Here is a 12,936-nt window from a genome sequence, read left to right as displayed (position 1 = left end):
TTATATGCGCTATAAAATTCCACTAATTTCTAGGGGGGAAATATCATCTCCTAAGGCCTGGAGTTCTGCCTCGTCTAGCTGTGGAAGATGCAGTTCTACCAGGCCTCTTAGTTGAGCGGGGGATATGTCCTCTGCCGGAGAGGCATTTAGCAAGGAATAGTGGGCAGTAAATCTAGCATTTATCTCCACTTGCCGGAATAGCGGGGCACCCCTTCCATCCTCAATTTCCATCACCAGTGAGTTTTGTTGGGGAGGGGTCGACTGCCACACCAGTAGAGCACCCAATTTGTCCCCCTCTGCTTGCATCCAGGTTATAAAATTTTTACGATCAAAACACCTTATTCGTTCAACTGCTACCACAACTTTTTCCCTGGCCTCCACAAGAAAGGGAGACAGTTCCAGAACACCCAGTCTCTCCCGTTCAAATGCTCTGAGTCTACCTTCGCTGTCCTCAATTTCTTTCTCAAGGGTCCTCTTAACCCCCACTACACTGACCATGCACTAACTCCTAATCACCATTTTGAAGGCCTCCCATTGCACTTGAGTTTCCTCATTGTCAATAAAATAGGTCCGAATGGTCTCGTCAATCGAATGCCGGAAGGCTCTATCTTCCAATGTTTCCACTCTGAGCTGCCAATCCGGTGTTAGAGGGCACGCTCTGTGCCACACTATTGTAAGCAGTGAAGGGTTGTGATCTGAAATCATGCGGCAGAGGTTTCCGCAGCTTGGGCAGTGCTGTTGACCTTGGGTGATGCTAAAAAAAATCCAGTCGGACATGGAGGTCATGTAAACTCAAATAGAATGAGTAATCCAGTTCCATGGGATGAAGATATCTCCATGAATCCATGAGGCCCCATGGTGTTGCCAATCAGTGAACTCTTCGGTTGATCGATGCGTAGGGGATCGTTGCAGCGGGGTGTGATTTATCAAGTTCCGTGCTAGAGACACAATTGAACTCTCCTCCAATAATAGTTGCCTGTGTTAGCTGAGGCCCTAGTGTATGGAAAGTGATGCCAAAAAGGATCCCTGTTCATGGTTAGGTGCGTAAACCCCCCCCTATCATGATGTTTCTTCCCTCTAACTTTACAGAAATCAATGCGTAGCAGCCCTCCGAGTCTATTGTAGCATTTGTTATTTGAAAGGGGACCCCGGGCCAAATCCATATTAGGACCCCCTGTCAAATGCTGAGTATGTTGTAGCATATACCTTCCCACGCCATCTCTTGGCTATAGCCTTGGCCTCTGGACCTGTAAGATGTGTTTCCTGGATAACAGCTATATGTATACCTCGTCTCTAAAGTTGGGAGTAGACTTTGTTACGTTTACCCATGCTGTTCAATCCCCGGACGTTCCACGTCAGGAAATTGTATGTTAGGGGGTACACCATGTGGTGTTCTTGGCTGAAGAGTTTATGTCCCTCCGCCCCTGTGACCTAAGTCCGGAAGTCTCAGGTGTGACACTCATGTATACTGTAGATACGGAAGTGTTTGAGCAGATGCAACCTCTTTGTTCAAACATGTGAATAACAAAACAGATAACCCCCGGTTATCTGATCTAGACTGACTAAATGATGTTTCTCCCTCAGTGTTCCCCATTACAGTTGCTACGGCTCACAGAAGCAAACGACAAAGGGCTCTGAATTCCATCGTACCCCTGAGAGCTAGGTCCACATTTGTGCTCTCTGAACTTAACATTTTGGGGGTCATTACAACATGCGGCCGCCAATGCGGCCACACTCCCGCGGTGCCCATTTGGACATCCCCGCTGGGCTGGCGGGCGGAAACCAAGTTTCCGCCCGCCGGCCCAGCGGGGATGTGGGCTGCAACATGGGAGCCGGCTCCAAATGGCTCCTGTCTCGCCTGTCCCCATGACTCCCAGTACCGCCAGCCTTTTCCTGGCGGTTCAGACCGCCAGAAAAAGGCTGGCGGTCGGGGAATCGTAATCCCCTGGATTACAACCGCCGGGGCCATTGTGGCGAAAAAAACGCCGGCCCGGTGGTGCGACCGCGGGAATATGCCAGGAAGCACCGCCAGCCTGTTGGCGGTGCTTCCGTCGAAACAGCCCTGGCGGTCTTGGACCGCCAGGGTTGTAATGACCCTCTATGTCTTGGAGTGTGGCTGGATTAAAGAAAAAGATGGGAGATCCCGGATGGGTCAACCTTATCTCTAAGCAAGATTTATGTCTTTTTCAGGAAACCTGGGCGGAAGAGATAATATATGTTGAGGGGTTCACAACTTATTTTGTCGCAGCTCAACCTGCCTCTGGAGGCTTTGGTAGACCAATGGGTGGGCTTATGATTTTAGAAATTGCAATGCGACCATTCTGCACTATCCCTTAACTCGCTAGATCTATTGGGTGTCAGACTTACATTTCAGCCTGGTTTTACAGTGACATTGGTCACAATGTGTACGCGAGGTCCGTGCCCCCCAGCATGGAATCGAGGGTACTTGCTCAGCTAGCTGAGCATATGGAACTTTTGCATCCATCCAACCATCTGGTGATAGGGGAGGATATAAACTGTTCCTTCGTATTCAAGAACCTTATAGGCAATTTTACAACTGAAGAAGATTAATCTTGGGGTATCCCCCAAGCGAAGGACGATACTTTTAGCATCGGTTCTTGTGTTGCCACGCAGATGGCCTCCCTTTGCCTACGTTTTGGACTCAGGGAATGCAATGGTCGGACTAGATCTGATTCAAATCGTGCCCCCACTTTCAAGCGTGGGTGTTCTTCCAGCATTATTGACTATTTTTTTGTCGACATCAGGCTCTGGTCAAACACTCTGGATATTAAGGTGGAACCCCGCCATGATAGCGACCACCACCCCCTATGTCTTACTCTATCCAATAAAGCTTTTGGGAGAACACAACATCTAGAGACCACTGAAGTTACGATCCCTTGCCCGAACTCTAGGCAAACTCGTGTCAGTTGGCCAAAAGTTACATCTAATCCATTCTTGATCAAACAAATGTATTCTTCCTTTCTACAGCTGTTCTCTGGTTTTGACAAGCAAGAGGTCGATAGTATTCCAATCTTGAAAATCCATGTTGAATTGACAACCATTCTCCGTTTTTTTTTTAATTAAGAAACCACTGTTAGGCATACTCTTGATACCATCCGATCTAGAGAATGGTTTAATAAAGATTGCGACCTTGCGAGGCTCAATCTCAAATTGGCCCTCCACAAGCACTCACAGGAGGAGATCAGGGCCGCTAGATTTAGTTACACCAAGGCCCTGGATCTAGCGAAGAAAAATTGGGAATTTGAGATCTTGCAGAAGTTGCTGGAGGCAGTCGAAAATCAAGACGAGGGCATAGAGAGGGTAATGTCACTCCAAATCTTCATATCCAGCCCGAAAGATGGGTGGCTCATTTCTCCGAGATCTATGCTTCATCCATGCAGCAGGACCATGAGGACCACAGGGGCGTTGAACGCAGACCTCTCACTGAAGGTCCTACGGAGGACATTGTTTTCACAATTGCTGAAACCACAACAGCTATTGGTTCTCTGAAATCCGCTAAGGCTCCTGGTCCTGATAAGATACCGGGGGACCTGTTTAAGTCAGAACCCGTTATTTGGGTGTGGTATATTAATACATTATCGATTGCCATCGCAGCAGGTGGCCTTATTCCGGATTCGTGGCCCGGGCCGAAATTATCCCTATCTATAAAAAAGGAGATGTGGGACTGCCCGTAAATTACCGCCCAATTAGTCTCATTGATAATCTCCAAAAGATTTTCTCTAAGCAAGTCCTAGACAGTCTTATGGACTGGGTCCAAGCCAATCAGGTCCTATCTCCCCTCCAGGCTGGTTTCCGCTCAAGAATTAGCACTATGGACCAAGTTTTTAGATTCTTCCTGCTACTCTGGAAATACGTTACTTTGGCTAAACAAAACTTGTATGTTGCTTTTGTTGACCTAAAGTCCGCTTTCGATCTCGTTCCAAGACAGAAATTGTGGGAAGTCCTAAAAAGAATTGGTGTCCAGAGGAATTTGGTGCACCTAATTCAAAGATTGCACAAGAACACCTATGCTCGAGTAAGATGGGGTATTCAGGGGGAACTTACCGATCGTATTAATATCAGGCGGGGATACGCCAGGGCTGTTTCCTGGCACCCACTCTTTTTTCCTTGTTCATTAATGAGGTGGTGCAAGCTGTAACTGATTGTCAAAAAGATGCCCCTTCATTGAACAATTCAAAAGTTCAAATTCTTTTATTTGCTGATGACCCCCTCTTGATCTCTAAAACACCTATGGGCCTTCAGGTCCTCCTGGATAGGTTCAGTGTGTTCTGTGCAGACCATGGATTGGAACTTAATTCTAGTAAAACAAAACTTATGATCTTTGGTCTTGGTTGCACAAAACATTGTAACATCTTATATAACGAAGTTCCTCTGAGCAAGGTATGCTCTATTGATTATCTAGGGGTGAGAATCAGCAATGATATGAACTGGCAGGCCCAGGTAGGAAAAAGCCTAGCTCTCTTAGCACACAGGTCAGGGGCAATTTTGCGTTTTCAAAAATCTAATACTATGAAAGTTGTTTCCCCAGCTATTAAAATGTATCTAGCAAAGGCTCAGAGCGCCACGGTTTATGGCGCTGAGGTTTGGGGTTGCTTCAAAAGTAGCAAGTTATCTGTGGGGGAAAATAACTTTGTAAGATCGCTCTTGGCATGTCCTCGTAGTACGCCCTTAGTTCCAGTGTTGTTGGACTTAGGGTTCCCCCACATTTCTGATGTAATAGCTCTAAGGCCCTTAACTTTTTGGGTTTGTATCTGGACCACCCCTGAATTAGTCGTATATAAGGAGTCCTTGCAAGACTTATTGGATAGACCAAACGTACTTTCTATCCCTTGGTTCAAGTACATTTCGGAATGGTTCCATACCTTGGGACTCAGTGATTTTTGGAGCCAGCCAAATAATTTAAGGAGGGTTCACAAGGATCATTTAAAATCAGTTTACTGGTCCCATGTTAGGGAAAAATATCTGTTATGTACTTCACATGGTAGGTTGACGTCTCAATTTCTCGATTACAAGTGGTTTCCCCACTTTGAACCCTTCTTAGATTTGATGACCGATCAACTAAGCAAAAGTTTGTATGTCCGGTTCAGGTATGGATGTCTCCCCCTGAAGTCTTTTACCAGTTCATGGTGCTCCACCCCGCTAACTGATCAATGCCCAAGTTGTAACGGCTCTGTGGAAACTGTAGTGCACTTTATGTTTATTTGTCCTGCCTATGGCCTTGTCCGGCGGAAATGGCTCCGCCCCGCTTGCAGGAATATGGGGTTGAGAACGTGCAAAGATGCCCTAAGGTTGATGTTGAGAGATTGCTCCTCCTTCCTAACTTGTGCGGTCAGCAAGTTCCTTGCGTCCACATGGCATATACGTACACATTTCTTAAAAAATCACAGTGATTTGTTATTAATTGAACCCTGATTTTAAATTTATTTAATTCAATTACTGTTTATACGATAGCCTTAACTCAATGAATTTTTTACAAAATTATTGATGAGGGAATTAAAGGCAGCTAATAAAAAGAAACTTTGACGTTTCCCCCTCATATATAGGATGGGAGACATATGTGAAGATTTATATCAACATTTTTTGTATACTCGCAGATCTCTCATTTTATCCTCATTATTTACTTTTAAACTTTGTTATTATACATTTATTATGTATAGACCATGGTTTTACTGTTGTAAGTTATTGCGTTGATGGTTTAATTAGACTGAATAAAGCTTGTGTGACTTGACTTGAAAACAGATAACCAAACATCCCAACTCCTCTTCCCCAGGACCAGTTATCACAACCATCCCCGTCCAAACTTTCAATAACGTTTCTAACAGTTCAAAGAGGGGGGTCAGTACAAGGAACCCCAGAGCAGACTCCGCTGAGCTTGCCCCCCTCAATCTGATTCATCAGGATAATTCTTTGTTCCCCAGCCATCGTGAGGATTGACCCCGTGCAGTCCCAGCACTGAATATGGCACCCCAGGGGCTGAGGTATCGTCTCATTCCTTCCATAGTTGAGGACAGTTTAAGGACCTCCTCACAAGTGCGTTGATAATGACTCTTGTGGCTCAAAAGCATCTTCTATAATATTGGACAGTTCTTCTGTATCCTCCAGAGATGGGTTGACCAACTGATGTCGTTCAGATCACGACACTGTCATATTATCTTGTTTGAGGTGCCAGTCGTTACTTTTGGTGGTGGGTCAGATGTGTCTTGGGAGGAGACAGAGGCACTGCCAGACAAGTCCCAGTCTGACATAATTTCTGTTTGATGGGACAAGCCCGGCTTCTGTCTGTTGATGAACGCCGCTATGTCCACTGCCTCCTGCATCTCCAACAACACCTGTGACTGTGGCGGCACTGCAGCAGTCGTTTTACATCCAGGACTCTTGTGTGAACCTTTGTAGAATCTCGGTTCCTTCACCAAGGCAGGGAAACTTGAATCTAGCCATTCCCACACCTATTGGGGGAGGTAAAGAAAAGTGCGTTGTTGTTGGTATTGATCCATAGCTTGGCAAGGAACAACAAAGGATACTTAATTCCCTGATCCCTGAGCCGTTTTCTGGCCTCAGCAAATGATGCTCTTTGCCTCTGAGTGTCTCTTGTGAAGTCTGCGAAGATCATTATTCGGTGGTCCCCTATTCTTATCTCTCCCCTCAATCTGGCCTGAGTGAGGATGTGATCCCGGTCTTTAAAGTGGTGCAACTTACCGACTACCAGCCGGGGTCTTGCACCCGGCGGTGGGGGCCAGGATGGCACTCAACGGGGATGCAGTATGGGGAGAATCCTTCAGGGGCAACTTTCTTGCTTATCCATTGTTCGAGAAATGCAGTCATATTTGCCGCTTTCTCCTCTAAGTTTTCTGGTAGGCCCACTAGTCGTAAATTGCTTATTTGTGCCCTGTTTTATGTACTTCTGCTCGTGTCTCCAGAGTTTTGATGCGTGCTACCATTTCGATCAAGGTGGTGATTAGCTGCTGGCAATCTGGAGTAAGTTGTTCCAGGGACATTTCACTAGCGGTGACTCTGTCCAAGATCCGATGATGATCGTCCCTCAGGAAAATCAGGTCAATGGCGATTGTGTCCATTTTCTGTTCAAGGGCCTCACAGGACGTTGCTATGGCCTGGAGAATAGTGTTGAGGGTTGTTTCAGGATGCAAGTCCCGGTTTGGAGATGCTGGTCCAGTGCCACCACTCTTGTAATGCGGGCCCAGCGTGGCATCCCGGTCCATACCCTCTCACTTTTTGATGTTGCCCATTTTATGCACTGTTTGACAACCTCAGTGTCCAGATGTCTGCACGGGTTGTTCTTATTTTAGTATTTTTCTTTTGGGGGGGACTTCGCTAGGTGTTGCTTTGATTTCTGCATGTCCAGACCGTTGCCTTTGATGTACGGCACTGCAGGAGAATGGTGACGGATTCAGGGGCATGTCCCGTCATTCTGCCACTAGCCCGACTTCTCCCAGCCCTTGTTTGTCTTTTGAGCTGGGACTCAGGTTTAGGCCTCGGCTTCTCGTAGTTCCAGTCCCATGCATTTGGGTTGGTCACCCCGCATCGCGTTCCAATGGTGCGAGTATTCCCAAAGGGTCCCACTCAAAATCTGCACCACCTCACTCTAGTCTCAAATGTTCCGGGGGGGGGGGCTGTCTTCAGTTTCCTCTCCTCAGGACACCTTTAAAGTCCTGGCACCATCATCTGGATCGCGGAGTGCCGCCTCGGCCCACCAGCGGCACTGTCCGATTGCAGCCGTGTACTCCAGGCCGGTACCATGGCTGCACTGTCCGACCCCACTCACCCGGAGTCCAGCGTTGTTTACTCCTCCGGTGATCAGCAGGCAGCACCGCCAGGCATACCGCCAGCTCTTGCCACTCCAGTCCACTCCACTCCGCACCTCCGCTCCCTCACTCAATTGCAGCAGGTCCTCCAGTCCTTCCCATCGTCCCACAAGTCTCCGACTAGGCTCCACAGCCCACTCCACTCTTGGGCGTACTGGGCAACCACCTGCCTTATGCACTATGCCAGTGCATCATCATCGTGCTCGGCGTCCCCTTCAGATTTTTCCTGCACTCCCATTTCTGGCGATAGCCACAGGCCCCGCTCAATCCACGTGGGTCCGACAGGGAGATTCCAGAGGATGAAACTGCACAGGTAAGACCCAGAGTAAAATTGCTTTTGGTACCGGAGGTCTGGGAGCAGTTTGGATCGGCAGGGGACTCAGGATCTCGACTGATGTCCGGAAGCAACCGGGAGCCTCGCTCCAAGTGTACTACTCCATAGATTCCAGGCCACGCCCCCAGTCTGTGCCTGTTCCTTGATGTATTTTCGTGATGAAGGGTTGAACAAATATATATATATATATATATATATATATATATATATATATATATATATATATATATATGACTTAATGCCCATCATACTCAATCAATAAGCCTCATGTGGTGTAAATGCGACACTGCACACGTGTATCACACACCCATACAGTAATAGTGTAGTGTTACAGTGTTACACAGTGAGAGCTTCTCCCACAACTCTTACCCAAACTAAGGGTCCTCTGAACCCCATGGAGGAAGGCCCCAGGTACCTTTGTAATCACACTCTAGGTAGGAATAAGGAAAGAAAATCAAAGGTCTAGCAGTAAAATCTTCAGTAAAAAAAGTGGCAGCACATCATTAAACATATCTATGTCCCCACCTACTACACCAGGTGCGTTCCCTCCATCCACCTACTGTTCACAGCTCTTCCTTCCAGCGAAGAAGTTGGCATATTATACTCCTGTTAGTCATGGGGTTTCTGGTTGACAGAGGTATGCACCCTGTCCAAGCAGGAATCACAATCCTAGTCAGGGTAAGTCAGATACAGACTAAAAGTTAACCTGTGTTGACCCCTGGTAGCTTGGGACAAAGCTTCAAACAGTAAAAACAGTGAAAACACCACACAAAATGATACCACACCTAGTTAGAAAAATAAATCTTAATTTAATGAACAAAACAAGACCAAAATGGCAAAAATCCAATTAGTAGAAGTCGAAATTTGAATTTTTTTAGATTAAACGTAGTTATAGTGTCTAAAAGCATAACACTAAAGAAGCATTGAGAGAAAATTTGGCAGGAGCATCCTTTAACGATTGGTTGCGGGAAGAGTAAACAATGCTCTGTCACTAGTAGTTAAGCATATTAGAACCATGGCACTCATTCATTTGATCCTCCAGTACAGTGGCCACAAAAGATTTGAAAACCCACGCACAAATGATTGTCTTGACAACCAATTATGTTCTTCAGAAATAAGGAATATCAGAAGATACTCCAATGGAATAATTCAGATTGATTGGGAATGTAAGAAAACATGGGCCAGATGTAGCAAAATGCAAAATTGCGACTTGCAATTTGCGAGTCCATCCGACTCGCAAATTGCAAGTCGCAATTTGCTATGCAGTACGGTGTCTCAGACACCGACTGCGACTCGCAATGGGGTTGCAATGACCCACCTCATCAATATTCATGAGGTGGGTCGCAAATTGCGGCCCCATTGCGAGTATAGGCACTCGCAAACATGGAGGCCTGCTGTAGTCAGCAGACCTCCGTGTTCGTGACTGCTTTAAATAAAGCAGTTTTTTTTTTTTTAAGTGTAGCCCGTTTTCCTTAAAGGAAAACGAGCTGCACTTAAAAAAAAAAACGAAACCTTTAGTTTCGGTATTTTTTCAGGGCAGGGAGTGGTCCCTTGGACCACTCCCTGCCCTGAAAAAATATTTTGGGGTCCATTCACAAAGTGGAAGGGGTCCCATGGGGACCCCTTCCAATTTGCGAGTGGGTTACCATCCACTTGAAGTGGATGGTAACTGCGAGTTCATTTGCGACCGCGTACGCGGTCGCAAATGGAATTGCATCCCACTGCAGTGGAGACTTGTGGGACGATGGGAAGGACTGGAGGACCTGCTGCAATTGAGTGAGGGAGCGGAGGTGCGGAGTGGAGTGGACTGGAGTGGCAAGAGCTGGCGGTATGCCTGGCGGTGCTGCCTGCAGTGGTCCCCCACTTCATTGTGGGGGACCACTACTTCATTGTGACTCCCTGCTCCTGTTCCTTTTGCTATGTGTTTCTCTCTTATGTTCATTCAGATCTGTTGCGGTTCTGTTCACCTGTTATCTAGAACTTGGATTTTGTTCCTGGTCCACTTCCACATTACTTATCGAACATGTGTGTGCCAGCAAGGACATAGAATAATGTTTACCCAATTACAGAGTGCCTTCCGTTGAACCATCACTCCACTTAACATCACTTAAATGACTTAATAGCGAGCCCACCAACCCGTGGTGCCCCTCCAGTGCTTTGTCTCCTCTCCTTAGAATTATGGTCTCTATGAAGACCTTCAGTTGTGTCTTGTACTGACCTAGGTTGGAAAATTAGGATTTGCTTCGACCTCTTTGCTCCCTGAGACCCTAACATTGAAAAGGATGAAAGGCCAAAAAAGTCCTCTTAGGATGGATGGCACTATCATTGCTCCTTGCTCTTTCTCTGCTAATAGTCCCAAGTGCTACTCCTGTGTCCGCTTACTAGCTTCCCGGCTGATTGCCAAAAATTACGATTTCACTCAGAACAATTTAACAAATGTAGAGGACACATTCTGCAATGTTGGTTCCAGGTCACCGTTTCCTGCTTTCTTTTATCCTTTGAAATGTACTATGTTAGGTCTGCACTTTCCTTTGGCTCATAGGATTCAATAAAAAGGAATAGATAAATGCTTCCTAACAAAGTCACGACTTTTAGTTACAAACTCTTCAATTTGGAAACTTAATTATTTAAAAAAATGTATACCGGAAGCACAAACACCCATGGAGATATTCTAAATTTCATGACTATCAGAGAGAACTCTATGATACAGAATTTTAGTTTTTCGCAGAGCAAGTTGGTAAATTTCTATAAAAATACTGACAGTAGCAGAGCCACATCAGGACCCCAGCACTTGTGACATGAGAAACAAATGAGACTGACGTCACGGGCGCCTGGAAGAGTTTGAAACAAATGGGACTGACGTCATGGACACCTGAAAGTGATTTTATGAAGCCGACGATGCCAAGGCAGCTCATTCAGTTGCCATCAAGCACCTTATGTTGTGACTGAAGGATCTGGGCCTAGTCTGATTTCTTGGGCTATTTCAGAGGATAGGGATACCTCGGGAAGAAGAGTCCATTAGCATGAATATTTTACCGATGTTTCTCTACCCCGTCCTTCCTCTTTCACTGATGGTTTTGCTATTGTCTTTCAAAAACGGTTCAAATAGGCTAGAATGCAAAATTATGTGTTTTTAATCACGTTACCTACATTTATATTAAAAAGGAGTGGCAAAGAATTGATTGCAGGAAATGGTCGTGACACATAGAATCTGCTATTTTTGGTATTCATCTATGTGGCTTGGTATAACTGCCTGTGAATCACATGTTTATGAGAGCTCAATCCAGGTTAAGAGTCTCTCACTAAAGCTGACATTTACGGTTAGGTAGAGTCAGAGTCCTACTGTAAGGTGGCAGATCTCACACAGTACAAAACTGGCGTGTCCCTGGCCTCATTTAAAGGTGGAAGATTCACAAGGTTTCCCGCAGCGGAGCCTCAGCTGGCACCATCCCAGAAATGTGGCCCAACTGTTACAGGGCTCCCAGGTCAATGCAACCAAAGGCCCGTTCTATGTTGCATATTTCTCCTGCCTGGGGCATTCGTGGTCAAGAAAGCTTCTTGTATTTCAGAGCATTTGCTTTTACTTTTGCCAAAAATCAATTAAGACTTTGGGGGTCTTTACAACTTTGGCAGTCCCACTGTGGGACCACCAAAGCTGTGGGCAGGACTCTACCGTCATGCCAGCGATGCCCCCGTCGTATCACAATGTTCCTGCCGGGCTAACCGATGGGAACATTGTACTACGATGTTCCAGCTGGGCCGATCTGCAGGAACAATGTTCTGGTGTAGGTCTCAGCTCCCTGAAGGGAGTCAAGGCCAATCCCATAATAAAACAGCACCCCCGGAATGCACACTGTCTGCACACCAGACAGTGCGCATTCTGAGGTTGCTGGGCAGGGAGGCCCCCAGCACTGTGTTTCCGAAGCAGGAGTTGTGATCAGCACGGTGGCGCTGAGTTCAGTGCAGCTGTGGCTGACCATGACTCCGACCACCGCCAGCCCATCGGGAACCTTGTTCCCAGCCGGGATGGCAGTCCAACCGTCAGGGTTGTAATGTGGCAGTCAGACTGCCTGGAATGTGGCAGTCTGACTGTCACTGCAAGTCTGGGGATCCTTGGAGCACCAGACGTATAATGAGGCCCTTTGTTTTTTCTTTGTTTTCTTTTTATATGAAAATGTGTAGGCTGGACTCAATGACGTGGTTGTTTCCCAACATCGCCCTTAGGACAAAAGTGCGCGTGTTGCATTGGCAGTAGCATTTCACCAAGATAGTTTCTGCTAGCATGGCAAGGATCTCTAATTATGGTGGGCGGTCATCTGTCAGGATGGTGGAGATGCAGGCTTCAGGCACACAAGCAGGCTGGTAGGCCACCTGCCCATATCTAAAGGGACATTTCTGCAAGGTTGTGTCCATTAAGGTTGATTCAGAATGATTAAGAGTTCTCTTGAACCAATGGTAACATAAATCTCCTTTCTCTAAATGGTGTAGTGGATAGTCTGTGGTGCCAGGAAACATGCACATCAACTCTAATAACAAAATGTTGACTATATTAAAGGGACATTGAGATAAAAAGTAGCTAGACAGGTAGCCAACGCTGAATCGCTAGTAAACATTTGTAAGACATTACTGAAGAGAGAAGAGTTCTAAAACTCATCAGTTACATTATGCTGCCAAGTAGCAGTGTGATAAATGGATTCATTCACAAATCTGAGCTGAAGAATGAAAAAGAAAAAAATGTGTGTTCTTCATTGTTTGGTCAGA

This window comes from Pleurodeles waltl, chromosome 12 (genome assembly GCF_031143425.1).
Source record: "Pleurodeles waltl isolate 20211129_DDA chromosome 12, aPleWal1.hap1.20221129, whole genome shotgun sequence".
In the NCBI taxonomy this organism is placed as follows: domain Eukaryota; kingdom Metazoa; phylum Chordata; class Amphibia; order Caudata; family Salamandridae; genus Pleurodeles; species Pleurodeles waltl.
This window is presented reverse-complemented; position numbering follows the sequence as displayed.